Source organism: Thalassophryne amazonica, chromosome 4, assembly GCF_902500255.1.
Source record: "Thalassophryne amazonica chromosome 4, fThaAma1.1, whole genome shotgun sequence".
NCBI lineage: Eukaryota > Metazoa > Chordata > Actinopteri > Batrachoidiformes > Batrachoididae > Thalassophryne > Thalassophryne amazonica.
The window spans coordinates 45,658,943-45,674,238 of NC_047106.1; the positions used below are offsets into that span (position 1 = coordinate 45,658,943).

General features: G+C 40.8%; 1 protein-coding gene and 1 long non-coding RNA gene across 6 annotated transcripts in view; one reads left to right on the forward strand and one right to left on the reverse strand.

Moving 5' to 3' along the window:
* Positions 1 to 9,142, reverse strand: part of LOC117508145 (eukaryotic translation initiation factor 4 gamma 1-like) — a 210,168-nt gene extending 201,026 nt beyond the window's left edge. For 3 of the 5 annotated variants that reach the window (XM_034167811.1, XM_034167810.1, XM_034167807.1), the window contains exon 1: positions 9,042 to 9,141. The gene's annotated coding sequence lies outside the window, so the exon portion shown is untranslated. Of the gene's footprint in view, positions 1 to 9,041 lie in introns of all 5 variants that reach the window. The other 2 variants (XM_034167809.1, XM_034167808.1) reach the window with 2 other exon arrangements.
* On the forward strand, positions 257 to 13,207 carry LOC117508146. Its single transcript, XR_004559994.1, has 3 exons — positions 257 to 269; positions 3,885 to 3,890; positions 13,082 to 13,207. It is a non-coding gene; the product is annotated as an uncharacterized LOC117508146 (long non-coding RNA).
* The last annotated feature ends 2,089 nt before the right edge of the window (positions 13,208 to 15,296 follow it).

Below are 15,296 nucleotides of genomic sequence, written 5' to 3' on the forward strand. Positions count from 1 at the left end.
CAACACAGAAATTCTATTCTGTACCAGTGAGTCCCTTATAGTATTATTAGCCTGGCAGGCTGCCAGGCTAATGAAAGCCCCCACCAGACCAGAAATATTTTTGTTAATAACACCAATGGAAAAATACAGCCAAATAATCATTAATTTGGAAATGAATAAAGCTCCACACTGCTCCCACACGGTCGCATTTTGTGACCATTTTCTGAGACCGCATAAGTATTTTTTATAACCACTTGCAAATGAGTGACCTGCAGATTTCCCACTTGTTTGTTTTTTTACGTGCGAGTCTACCAGTGAGGGTGGGTGTGGGTGTGTGTGTTGGGGAGGGCAACTCTACATTCCGTGCATCCCATGTGGTAGACTCTGTTTAGACGTCATCCTGAGCAGCAAGTAGTGCTTTTTGCTCCGTTATACTGTCTCCTGCTCTATATGAACAGAGACCAAGGACGGTCAGAATAAATGTGCACTGTCTGCCAACTGTTAGAAATGTCTACCCAAAATTCAGATACTGTTGACCCACAGTGAAGAACTGACATCAAGCAGCCTGTTCCTTGTTAGCCACTGCATTCTGTGTGCGCTGGCCCAATGTGCAGCTGGTGTAGAGCCAATCGGGGCGACCAGGTCTCTTGTAGTTATCAATGACGCTGCATTTAATTACAAAAGTGATTAAAAATGTGTAATATTTTAGGTTTTTTTTTTTTTTACTGAAGACAGAAACACCAAATGAGTTTTAAAATGAATGACTTTTGTCCTCTGTAATGAGAACTAAAATAAAGGAATTTACAGTGCTCAAAATAAATAACAACAATAATTAATTATATACATACATATACACACACTGCATCCAGAAAGTATTCACAGGGCTCCCCTATTGCCACATTTTGTTATGTTACAGCCTTATTCCAAAATGGAGTGAATTATTATTTTCCACTCACAGAACCCCATAATGACAACATGAAAAGTTGTTTTGTTTTGTTTTTTGTTTGTTTTTTTTGCAAATTTAGTAAAATTGAAAAACTAAGAAATCACATGTATATAAGTATTCACACCCTTTGCTCATTACTTTGTTGATGCACTTTTGGCAGCAATTACAGCCTCAAGTCATCTTGATTATGATGTCACAAGCTTCGCGTACCTATCCTCTGGCAGTTTTGCCCATCCTCTTTGCAGCACCTCTCAAGCTCCATCAGGTCGGATTAGGAGTGTCTATGCACAGTCATTTTCAGGTCTCTCCAGAGATGTTCAATCGGATTCAGTTCTGGGTTCTGGCTGGGCCACTCAAGGACATTCACAGAGTTGTCCTGAAGCCACTCCTTTGATATCTTGGCTGTGCACTTAGGGTCACTGTCCTGCTGGAAGATGACGCATCATCCCAGTCTGGGGTCAAGAGCACTCTGGTGCAGGTTTTCATCCAGGTGGTCTCTGTACATTGCTGCATTCATCTTTCCCTCAATCCTGACTAGTCCCCCAGTGCCTGCTGCTGAAAAATGTCCCCACAGTATGATGCTGCCACCACCATGCTTCACTGTAGGGATGGTGCCTGGTTTCCTCCAAATATAACACCTGGCATTCACCCCAAACAGTTCAATCTTTGACTCATCAGACCAGAGAATTTTGTTTTTGAGAGTCCTTCAGGTGCCTTTTGGCAAACTCCAGATGGGCTGCCATGTGCCTTTTACGAAGTAGTGGCTTCTGTCTGGCCAATCTACCATACAGGCCTAATTGGTGGACTGCTGCAGAGATGGTTGTCCTTCTGGAAGGTTCTTCTCTCTCCACAGAGGAATGCTGTAGCTCTGACGGAGTGACCATCAAGTTTGTACAACTTGTGCTAAAACAATATTCACTAGGGAAGAGTATCATTAACATTTTAACAGTGCTTTGGTTTGAGAAAAAGCACTCCACTTGCAAGTTAACAGAGACAGAGAGAACAATGTCTTCTGCACAGTAAAAATGCATAAATTTATTTTCTAGTACCATTAACACTGGAGCTTATCGGTAACTTTAAAGCTGCACAGCCTTTCAAATTTCACAAAACTGACAAAATTCTACTGAAGTTTCTACTGAAATCCAAGCATAGGCTAGATGATGTTGGTGTATTTTCGAAACATGCTGCAAAATTACAGTTCATTTCAATGAAGAGAACATGTTTACATGGGGGGAATTCCATAACGAATATTTTATTTCCTTTTAACACTGTCTGCAGGAGGAAGTGTGCGTGGCGTGTTCCTGAGATTTAGAAATTAATGGAAGTTGCCCTTGACCTTGCATGATGCCTGTACATGGAGCATGCACACAAACATCTCTAAGATGTCTTGTAAATCACTTCAAAAGTGTTATTTGGTTTCAAAACAATGTTTTTAGATTTAAAAGTGTTTATGTCTTACTAACTTTTACAAAATACACAAGAAACCCATTAGAAATATAAATACAGAAATAAACTGTTTTGGAATGTGTTCTGCCATCTTACACTCCTTTGTTCAAGCAGCCAGCTGATGTCGCCATGCCTCTCTACTCTGACTGACTGTCACCGTGCACTTCCCGGCATCCTTCGCACAAGTCAGGGGAAGCCCCCCCACCCACATAATCTATGATGTCACTGTCATAGACTGTATGGGTTGTTACTGAACACAGTTCAAAGTCATCTGCTGGTTGGAATTTTTTCCCTTCAGGGGAACTATTTATTAATTTTTTTACAGACAATGTGAATTTTGATCATATTGGCAATGTCATATTATGAATCCCCAATTAATTTAAAGCCTAAGATATAAAATTATAGTGGTACCAAAGAAAATTATTTTTATGACTTAAATCTTAAAGAATAATGCAATGCTAAAACAGCCTCAGCCATATGAGCATTGTGTTCTTTTTGCAGTTGTTTAATTAATTATTAAGATCCTATTGTCTGACATAGAATTTGTACATATTTAATAAAGCCCCTCTAACAATCAATCAATATTCACATTTTAAGAGCGGAAGTTGTGCAAATCAAGGAACATTTGTAGATCATTCTCTATGCATTTGCAGGTATTAATGAGACCAATTTAATTCCATACAAAGTTAGCTCTGAATTAGCTGAAGTTAGCATACACACTAACGTCTGCAAAATGTCTTGTAAATGACTCCAGAGGTGTTATCAGGTTACAAAAACAGTGTTTTCAGTTTTAGAAGTGTTTATTTCTCACTAACATTTACATAATAAATGACAAAGATGATATAATTATACACAAACGAAAACAAGTTTTACAGCTAGCTACCAGCCTGTGATGTCACCATGCTAACATCCGCAAAATGTCTTGTAAATAAGTTCAGAGGTGATATTAGGTTCCAAAAACAGCGTTTTCAGTTTTAGAAGAGTTTATTTCTTGCTAGCTTTTACATAATATATGAGAAACATGTATATAAACACACAAAACAAAGCGATTTTGGAGGGACCAGCCACTGACATCACTATGCAGCTCTTCTCTGATTGACTGTCACGCCCACCATTCAAAAACAAAACTGAACAGATTGAAACAGAATGTGATTATAACCCCAATTCCAATGAAGTTGGGACGTTGTGTAAAATGTAAATAAAAATAGAATATAATGATTTCCAAATCCTCTTCAACCTATATTCAGTTTAATACACCACAAAGGCAAGATATTTAATGTTCAACTGATAAACTTAATTGTTTTTGTGCAAATATTTGCTCATTTTGAAATGGATGCCTGCAACACATTTCAAAAAAGCTGGGACAGTGGTATGTTTACCACTGTGTTACATCACCTTTCCTTCTAACAACACTCAATAAGTGTTTGGGAACTGAGGACACTAATTGCTGAAGCTTTGTAGGTGGAATTTTCTCCCCATTCTTGCTTGATGTACGACTTCAGTTGTTCAACAGACCGGGGTCTCTGTTGTTGTATTTTGTGCTTCATAATGCACCACACATTTTCAATGGGCAACAGGTCTGGACTGCAGGCAGGCCAGTCTAGTACCTACACTCTTATTACGAAGCCACACTCTTGTTACACGTGCAGAATGTGGCTTGGCATCATCTTGCTGAAATAAGCAGGCACGTCCCTGAAAAAGACGTTGCTTGGATGGCAGCATGTGTTGCTCCAAAACCTGGATGTACCTCTCAGCATTGACAGTGAAATCACAGATGTGTACCATATTTTCCGCACCATAAGGCGCACCTAAAAGCCTTAAATTTTCACAAAAATCGGCCGTGCACCCTATAATCGGTGCACCTTATGTGCGCACAGCATTCCAAAATCTGTAAAAACGACCGATGTTGTCTTTGACCGTTGGAATATCAGACTATTTCCCGCTGACACAAGGACGTAATACGTAAAGTACGTACGCTAGCAGCGTAGAATACGTACCCTGGCAGCAATAAACCAATCGGAGAACATTACGTAATACGTAAAGTACGTACGCTGGTAGCGTAGAGTACGTATGCTGCCAGCGATAAACCAATCAGAGAAGAGTCCGTGAGCCCGTGGTACGTACACTTACCTCCGCCACTCCTCCGGTAGTTACCGTATACTACAGGTATCCTGCAAAACAACATTTGTTTGTCTAAGGACCCCCGAAAATGGCGCCAGCGAAGAGACATGCTTACGAGGCACAATTCAACCTGCAGGCTATCAGTTACGTGGTTGTTCATGGGAATAGAGCAGCTGTGAGAGGAAACAAGAAAATGAACTGCACCAAGTTAAAAAGACCAGAGTTTCCGCACAAACAAAGCGAGGTGGCCACAGCTAGAAGACCAGCTGTTCAATTCAGACACAGAAGATGAAGACTTTGATGGATTTGTGACAGAACCATAATAAAAAATAATGTACCATATTGTTAAATACCGGTAGTTCAAAGTTGTTAAAAAGTTCAAATAAACTCACCGTTTTGCTTCCGTGAGCTTTTTATTTATTTATTTATTTATTTATTTTGGTAGACTATATGTTTTAGTGTGCGCCTTTTGTAAGGGTTAAGTACCCGCTAATTGAGGCTGTGCCTTATAATCCGGTGCGCCTTTTGTAAGGGTTAAGTACCCACTAATTGAGGGCGCGCCTTATAATCCGGTGCGCCTTATGGTGCAGAAAATACGGTAAGCTGCCCATGCCATGGGCACTAAAACCCCCCCATAACATCACAGATGCTGGCTTTTGAACTTGGCACTGGTAACAATCTAGATGGTCTTTTTACTCTTTTGTCCAGAGTACACAACGTCCATGACTTACAAAAACAATTTGAAATGTCAACTCATCAGACCACAGCACAGTTTTCCACTTTGCATCTGTCCATTTCAAATGAGCTCGGCCCCAGAGAAGGCGGCGGTGTTTCTGGATGTTGTTGATGTATGGCTTTTGCTTTGCATGGTGGAGTTTTAACTTGCACTTGTAGATGTAGTGACAAACTGTGTTAACTGACAATGGTTTTCTGAAGTGCTCCTGAGCCCACGCGGTAAAATCCTTTACACATTACATAATGATGTCGGTTTTTAATGCAGTGCCGCCTGAAGGATCGATGGTCACGGGCATTCAGTGCTGGTTTTTGGCCTTGCCGCTTACATGTAGAAAGTTCTCCAGATTCTCTGAATTTTCTGATTATATTATGGACTGTAGATGATGGAATCCCTAAATTTCTTGTAATTGAACATTGAGAAACATTGTTCTTAAACTGTTGGACTATTTTTTCATGCAGTCGTTCACAAAGTGGTGATCATCGCCACATCTTTGCTTGTGAATGGCTGAGACCTTTGAGGATGCTCCTTTTATACTCAATCATGAGTGTCCTCAGTTCCCAAACACTTACTGAGGGTTGTTAAAAGGAAAGGTGATGTAACACAGTGGTAAACGTACCACTGTCCCAGCTTGTTGAAACATGTTGCAGGCATCCATTTCAAAATGAGCAAATATTTGCACAAAAACAATAAAGTTTATCAGTTTGAACATTAAAAATCTTGTCTTTGTGGTGTATTCAATTGAATATAGGTTGAAGAGGATTTGCAAATCATTGTATTCTGTTTTTATTACATTTTACACAACGTCCCAACTTTACTGGAATTGGGGTTGTATTTAACCTCTTATAGGTCAAGGTTAGCCATCTTTGAACTTGCCCAAGCTCTGTGTCCCATGAATGTTCCCTGCCAATTTGAAGACCCTGTTATGCTGAGCACAAACGCACGGGTGGAAAGACAGAAGAACGGACAGATAAGCCTTCGCAATACCCGATGGCCATATTTAATGGCCTCAGGTAAAAACCCAAAGACCATACACTTTTAAATGAAGCAGACAGCAGCCGGTTGTGTGCTTGTGTGCGAGAGAGAGAGAGAGAGAGAGAGACGGCTACATTGCATGTAGGTTGAGAAAGACAGCAAGAGGGCTCTCTTCTGCACAGTATAAATGCCCAAATTTATTTTGTAGTATCGAAAGCAGTACAGGTAATGTTTGTTATTGGTGCGCCGGTCTTTAACAGTTTTGCCACATGGCCTGCTTAATACCAGATTTCGGATCCCACATGGGATCTGGTGCAACACTTCTAAGTGGAATTTTCTCTACAAAATATTCTAACTGCACATCTGAATATTTTCATGTAGGGGAAAAAAAACAGGTTTTGCATTATGCTACAGATAGATGAATGTTTGACATCACTGAGCTGGAATTTCCATCGATCCATTTTCTTAACCCTGGTTATTCCAACTAAGGTTTATGGGTGTGGGGAGCTAGAGCATATCCAAGGAGTCATTGGGTGAGATCCTGGCGCTGACAAATACAAACAGAAACATTCTCACACCCAACACACGCCTATGGCCAATTTTAGAGTCATCAGTTCACCATACTTGCACAACTGTGGGAGTGGGAGGAAGCCAGAGCACCGGTGGAAACCCACACAAACATGAGAAGAAGATGCAAACCTCATACAGATAGGAAGCGATCCTACGACGTTCTTGGTGTGAGGTAATAGTAATAACCACTAAATCACCATACTGCCTGAGCTGGAAGTTATTCTATTTTGCATGACCACACTACAATAACTTGTCTGTTACAAACTCATGATAAACCTGTTCTAAGACATTACAGGACAAAATGGACAAAAAGATTGAAATTTTAGCACAAGTGATACTACAGCACACTAGTACAGCCTGTTCTACCACCCCCCCCCCCCCCCCCCCACACACACACACACACACACACACACACAACTTACTTCTAGTTTCATAACATTCTGCCAAAACTCTATGATTTCATGTTCCACTACAGGAAGCTCAGTCCTTACACCAGTCTGGCTCAAGCACAATTCTCTGCATGATATTCTCCCAGACCTACGTCTCATAACCAGCGATGAAAAGTGGCAGTCAAAGACATGGATCATAAATGTATTAATGTTTGATGTATAGTGTGAATATGCCCTGCACAGAAGTTCCATTTTACACTCAGAGTGCTGCAGTCCTTAACATCAACTTCATGCATCCAAAAGCAAGACAGTTATTTTGATGGGGCATAAAAATATACACACCAGAGATTCCACATTCATCATAACTAGTAACAAATAAAGTAACAGCTACGACACTACGCATCAGCAACCTCTCCTCTGTGGGCACGTCTGCTACGACACAGGGGCGTGTCCGCCTGCCGAGTCACGCACACTACATATGTTGAAGACTGCAACATCTGAGACGACAGTAAACACGTCTATTACTTAATAACACGCCTTTGAAAAAAATGTGTGCAAAGACGTGTTGCGGTGTGTAACAGCGTTAGCCTCGATGCTAACTTCCCTAGGCCTGATCTGGATTTACCACGTGGTTTCTCAGCTGCCGGTTTTGTGCCAGCCACACCTCACAGCACTGACAACTCTGCGTTCATTTTTGGGGGCAGAAAATATGAGTCAAACGCACAAAAAAAGAAGCAGCAGCGATAAGCAGTGTAAACAAATGTGGCGATAGATGTGTGCATGAGTGGCCGCACAAGCTTGGGTGGTGGCTAATTCAAGCGCAAAAACACGCCGCCGCCACCACACAGTTAACACATGACATTAAAGTAAATCCGAGCTGAGCGTAAATACGGCGGTGGAGCTGTCACCGCTGTCGTGACAACAATGGCTTACAACTACTCAGATTGAGTCCAGCATCCCCGTTTCATCATTCCCCCCCACAACATCACGACTGTCATTGCTCATACTTGCAAAGGATGCTCCTGCTGTCTGGACCTGCGTATGTCATAATCTGTCATGCAGCATTAACTTCCCCCAATTCAAAGACGTGTCAGCCTTCAAAATCTCCTCTACTCGGATCTCCTGTATTTCACAATTTGTGTACGTGTCATTACCCCGTTATTACGTTAAACTCAAACGTTGCAACCATGATTTAATGGTGTCAAGTGTCTTGGTGACACTTTCACCGCATAATGCAAACTGTCCGAGACACGAGTGTACTACATCTGTGTGAGATAATTTTAGATACCACGTCCTCAACATTCACAACAACAAGTATCAGCAGTCGGAACATGTTAAAATGAGTGCACAGGGTCCACTAGTTAGTGCTCGGGGGGCTGGTAGTGTAAACACGGCTTCGATTCCGTCAGATTTCACCTACTGGCGTGCAGCCTGCTCAGCCGCTAGCCAGGCTAGTTAGCAATCGGCTGAATGGCTACCAACATGCTGGAAATACCAACAATAACGTGACAAAGCTGGTGCACGTATCACGTGTCACACTCACTTGCACATCATGTACAAATGTAATGTTTCAACACATGAGCAAGGGCTCCCCGGGACAGCAGTATGCCGTGGCTTTAGTCGGTTTAGCTGGAGTAAAGAAAGAACACCCACGTCGCCTTAGCACGGGGATGCTAGCAATGCTAGCTAGCTAATCCTTAAAAACACAGCAGGGACACCAGAAAGCGGCAAAACAAAGTCCCAACAGCTAATTATATATCAAGACCAAAATGTCAAACACACCAGAGAATGACACTGGCTCTTCTGATGTAAAAGCAGTTTGACTTATTTGCACAAAAAGAAGGTATTTTAATGAAGAAGTGAGCAAAAACCATGGCGTTACCTTTCTCTCCTTGAGTCCGCAGAGCCGGACGGACGGAAAATCTTCCCGGAAGCCGGTAGCAAGGTAATTCCGGCAAAATCCCATCACGTGAAAATGTTTCCCAATAACAGCACAAAATACACAAAGTGCTAGAGGTTTCAATTCACGCCTTTGATTTTGTGTGTATGTTCTGAGAAACTTTTACGATGTGTTTTATGATCTCCAGTTTTTTATTCATAAATGCAAAAAAAAAAAAAAAAAAAAATCCCAAATAACAAAAATAAAAAAGAAATAAAATAGAATAAAAAATGAGTTTTCTGGATTCTGTCAGGTGTAAAACGGAGTGATGACATGACCACCAGTATTGTCACAGTGACCTTGAAAAAGTAATCCGATTACTGATTACTCCTTGAAAAAGTACCTTAGTTACTTTATTGATAACTCAATTTAAAAGTACCTGTTAGCTGCCAACAACTTATCAGCAGCTGCTGAATGTAATTAAAGTAAATAAAGTAACTGGTAACACTGATGACCACTGCGGTCACATAACCACATGTGGTTATGTGACCACAGCTGGAAAAATAAACTGATGATTATTGTTCCGGCAACCAGCAAGACAAGTGTTTCCATTGCAATGGAATCAATTAGAATATTTTTCCAGTGTTTGAAATATGACCAGCTGGAAGTTGTGATCACTTGACATCAGTTTGAATTCTGATGGGAATCACATGATGGTGTTTTTAGATATTTCCATCAGGTGTGAAAAGGCAACCGATTACTTGACCACTATAACAGCTGATGATCAAAGGTGTGATAAAATATGAGAAAGGTCTCACACAAACAAAGGCTGATTGATGGACACCACTGCATGTAGAAATGGAAGATTTCCAAAATTGTGTATTAAAACTGATTACTAGAGAGTCAGTATTTGGCTTCCTGGATTACCTTAGAATGCAGAATAAAAAGGCTATATTTTTAAAATTCTGAAGTTCTCAAGTTCAAAATTCTCATAACTTCTATTTAGGAGCGCTTGCAGAGTAAGTCAATGGGCCATCTTCAAGAATAACAGTCACCCAGGACATTCCGTTTGCTCCTCTGACATTGGGGAAGAGGTACCACACTATAAGGACACAAACAGGCTAAGGAACAGCCTTTTCCCCAGAGTGGCAGCCTCCACCCCCAACACACAAACACAGACATTCAGTAATGCATATCAACATGTGCAAATAATAAGTCTGTTTATATATCTAAAATTATCATACCTCAAGGAGCTAAGCACTTTTTTTTTTGGTATTTTAAGGTCTTGCCATCCTGTGAAGCTGTTTGTTGGTTTTTAAAGCTGCTGTGTTGGTGTTTGGAAAGTGTCACCAGAAACAATAACATCTATTTATTTTGACCCTGAAGCTCATTTTTGCTGGATATCGTAGCGTGAATCTGATGAGAATCTACAACTTTACCTGGACGGGACAAGAGTCCATCACAAGTTACTTCCCCCGCCAAGACTGGCAACCCTTTACAGTTAGGTGGAATAGGACGATGCAGATGAAGAATCTTGTCCAAGGACGCAGACAGGTGGTGAAATGTCAATTATTGTGTCACTGTCCAGTTACTTAGAACTGGAATCCATCCATCACCTCGGTTACAGCGAACACAAACAACCAGACACATACAGAGGGAATCATATCATCTCTGCTGGTGAAGTCGTAAATGGTCAGGACAGCCAGTTCAGGTAACATTTACATCATCAGGTACAATCAAACAGTGCTATGTTTAATCCACAGCATAGGCGTAGGAGGTGGGGTCTATTTGGGGGGGGCGACACCAAATTTGCCCGAATTTCAGAAACCCCCATGACTTTTTAAATTACCGTATATTTATATACCCATATTTATATTGGTGACCAAATAGCGGTTTGATTGTTTACATTAATTGTGAAAATAAGTCTGACGTTTTAGGTCATTCTATTCTGTATTCCGAGTCTACATGGCCCATGCCCGAATTTCCTAGCCCATCTACCTGAATTTGAGCATTTTGCCAAGCCCGGGGGGGGGGGGGGGGGGGGGGGGGAGTGGTTGCTCCCTCCCACCTCCTACGCCTATGATCCACAGGTATAGAATAAGACCTCAAAATTATCTAGATGCAACCAGAATGTAGTGGTATGATAGGTTTAGTCCAGTATGTATGATGTCCTCAGTGTCACCCGATAGTAGTCACACCAAATCTGGACAATGTGCTGAAAAGCACAGCTTCAGTCCTAAAAGACAACAGCATCTGATGTGCTTCATCTGTAGGCAAGAAAAAGAAAACACCTTCTCTTCTATAAATGCAATCTCGGGAGAAATAGAAAATAAGAGTTTATATATAAATAAAATGATTTAAGTGTACATTTGATAAGTGACATCCAATTAAAGCAGTCAATATAGCGCCATTTGTTGGAGTCTTACACAATGTTGATATGCTGTATTTTACTTGAATTCAGGGGAGCGGGGATACATTTTTGAGACCATTATACATATAGCAGCTGTGTTCTTGAAGCATGTTAGCTTGTGCAGAACATAACACCTCCCCCTTGTGGAGAATCTCCTACATGTAAATGAGATGCTTTATGTGATAGCTGTGGTCAGATGTTTACATACACCCATTAAAGCCATAAATTTCACGCTCATATGAGACTGTCACTGATCACCCACATACAGTATCAGAAGAGGATATAGTTGACCTTATGTGTAGGCGTCCAAATTATATCTTCAGGCCTTTGGGCCTAAACCAGGCACATGGCTTTGTCCTAGTCAAGGAGGTAACCACCATAGCAATTGAGCTGAATTTCATAGCAATTAGATCGACATCAACCAGTACAAAATATTTTGGCTCTGGAGGTAGGGTACATATTTGACACAATGCTCAGTTGAAAGGAAACCGGTTTGGATGGTATGCAACAACTCAGGAAGCACCAACGTACAGCCAGTACCATGACCTGGGAGCTGCTGAAATAGCTACAAACCCGTTTTATGTCAGCATGAACTGGCAGGCTGTGTGTAACAAATAAACCGCTGCTCCAATTATCAACACACTCAAGTTCAACTAGATTGCAGCTGACCAAAACAAGAGGGAGAAAGAGAGGAAAGGGGGTAGGGAACAACTTTCTAAGATGATACAAAGATGGGGTTGTTTGGCCATAATGATAAGTACATTTAGAATAAAGGCGAGACATTCTACCCCACGAACAGCTTAGCACACTCGTGAGAACACAGCATTCTAAGGCTGTTTTGTTGCCAGGGGAACTGTCTGGTGCATTGCACAAAGTGGATTAAACAATTTAAGAGTCTCAAAAATCTTGAGCAAACATCACCTTGAGGGAACTTGGGGCAGTTGGATGTTCCAAAGATCCATCAGAGCTGGTTGTCAATGAGATAACACAGGCTAACATATAACCTTTGAAATATCCTTCTGAAAGACCTAACTTTAACCTTGTTGAAAATATCTGGACTGCTCTGAGGACTTAAGTCAGTGTCAGAATTCTGTCAAGCATGGTCAATAGCTAACCACAATTCTGCCAGAACATTTTTGAGGCTGTCACAAGCATCTGGTCAAGTTCAAACTCACCAGGGAACGTTCAAGCAAATGTTAGCAGTGGGGTACTTTAAATTTTATTACTCCACATGAATGTAAAAATAAATATAAAATGTCCATCATTTTGTTAAATGATGGGATGCATGTTGTACCATCATGTTACCCCAGAAAAACAACAGTTCAAACAAATCAATATTGCTGTGACATTTGACCATGATAAGGGCGTGCAAACTTCAGATCACAATGGAAAACAAAACAACCAAATAATTGTCACCGTGTGATCCAAATGTTTATTTTTGTTTAAACCTTTACAGTACTGTAACAAAAAGCAATAATTCTGAAGCAAAAATGTGATCAAGAAGACATTTAAATGCCATAACAACAAAAAGACAACTGAAGATGACTTAAATGGGGAGAGAATATCTCAAGTACTGAATGGGAGCGAGGCTGAAACCGACATGGGATGGTGAGCATGTCCATCTTCTTAACAGGCCCTGGGCCGCTCAAACAGCTGGTTTGGTACATGAGGCATGTTGATCAATGTCGGAAACAACGAAACCAATGACATAATGTTAATGAGGTCCCAGTTCTTTCTCCCTGTGTCATACCAGTCCAGTTAATCAGACCTCAACCACCTGATTCGATCTTTCTCACTATGCAGTTAACATGTAAATTATAATAACTGCATGGAGACGCAGGGCAAACTCCAACAACAGAGCAGGGGCCATCTATGTTTCATAATTGGGATTCTTGCGGAGGATAACGAATCCCTCTAGAATCGGGGTGACAGGGATGTACTCCTCTGTGGCCAGCTCTGCTCGCTCTCCATGAGCCAGCAACACCGGCGTGGTGTGGGTCTGGAAACCAGTGATGGCCTTCGGCTTGCCTGCCTGGCCCACGACATCCACCGCCTGTTGACAGATCACACAAATATTATTTCTGCTACCACCGGGGGTGGGGACTTTTAAACATTTTTAGCAAATATTGGTACAAACGCATATCTCATATAGCTTCATGTTTCAGTGTTTTCCATTTTTGTTGTCACTGCATGTTTATTAGCCAACAAATGTGTAAAATGTGGTGTAACAGCACTGCATTATTGTGCTAGTACAACCCCTGGCAACAATTATGGAATCACCGGCCTCGGAGGATGTTCATTCAGTTGTTTAATTTTGTAGAAAAAAAAGCAGATCACAGACATGACACAAAACTAAAGTCATTTCAAATGGCAACTTTCTGGCTTTAAGAAACACTATAAGAAATCAAGAAAAAAAGATTGTGGCAGTCAGTAACGGTTACTTTTTTAGACCAAGCAGAGGAAAAAAAATATGGAATCACTCAATTCTGAGGAAAAAATTATGGAATCACCCTGTAAATTTCATCCCCAAAATTAACACCTGCATCATATCAGATCTGCTCGTTAGTCTGCATCTAAAAAGGAGTGATCACACCTTGGAGAGCTGTTGCACCAAGTGGACTGACATGAATCATGGCTCCAACACGAGAGATGTCAATTGAAACAAAGGAGAGGATTATCAAACTCTTAAAAGAGGGTAAATCATCACGCAATGTTGCAAAAGATGTTGGTTGTTCACAGTCAGCTGTGTCTAAACTCTGGACCAAATACAAACAACATGGGAAGGTTGTTAAAGGCAAACATACTGGTAGACCAAGGAAGACACCAAAGCGTCAAGACCGAAAACTTAACGCAATATGTCTCAAAAATCGAAAAAATGCACAACAAAACAAATGAGGAACGAATGGGAGGAAACTGGAGTCAACGTCTGTGACCGAACTGTAAGAAACCGCCTAAAGGAAATGGGATTACATACAGAAAAGCTAAACAAAAGCCATCATTAACACCTAAACAGAAAAAAAACAGGTTACAATGGGCTAAGGAAAAGCAATCGTGGACTGTGGATGACTGGATGAAAGTCATATTCAGTGATGAATCTCGAATCTGCATTGGGCAAGGTGATGATGCTGGAACTTTTGTTTGGTGCCGTTCCAATGAGATTTATAAAGATGACTGCCTGAAGAGAACATGTAAATTTCCACAGTCATTGATGATATGGGGCTGCATGTCAGGTAAAGGCACTGGGGAGATGGCTGTCATTACATCATCAATAAATGCCAAGTTTACGTTGATATTTTGGACAATTGAAAGGATGTTTGGGGATGATTAAATCATTTTTTCAAGATGATAATGCATCTTGCCATAGAGCAAAAACTGTGAAAACATTCCTTGCAAAAAGACACATAGGGTCAATGTCATGGCATAGGGTCAATGTCAAACAAGCAGATCTGATCTGATGCAGGTGTTAGTTTGGGGATGAAAATTTACAGGGTGATTCCATAATTTATTCCTCAGAATTGAGTGATTCCATATTTTTTTCCTCTGCTTGATCTAAAAAAGTAACCGTTACTGACTGTCACAGTCTTTTTTCTGATTTCCTTATAGTGTTTCTTAAAGCCAGAAAGTTTGCCATTTGAAATGACTTTAGTTTTGTGTCAGTCTGTGATCTGCTTTTTTTTTCTACAAAATTAACAAACTGACTATGAACATCATCCGAGGCCAGTGATTCCATAATTTTTGCCAGGGATTGTAATTATAGTAGCTCAAGATGTGCTGTGTTAGTTACTCTGACAGTTTCAATTACATTTCTCACAAATGTGTGTGTGGAATTGAAACAGGAGAAACATACT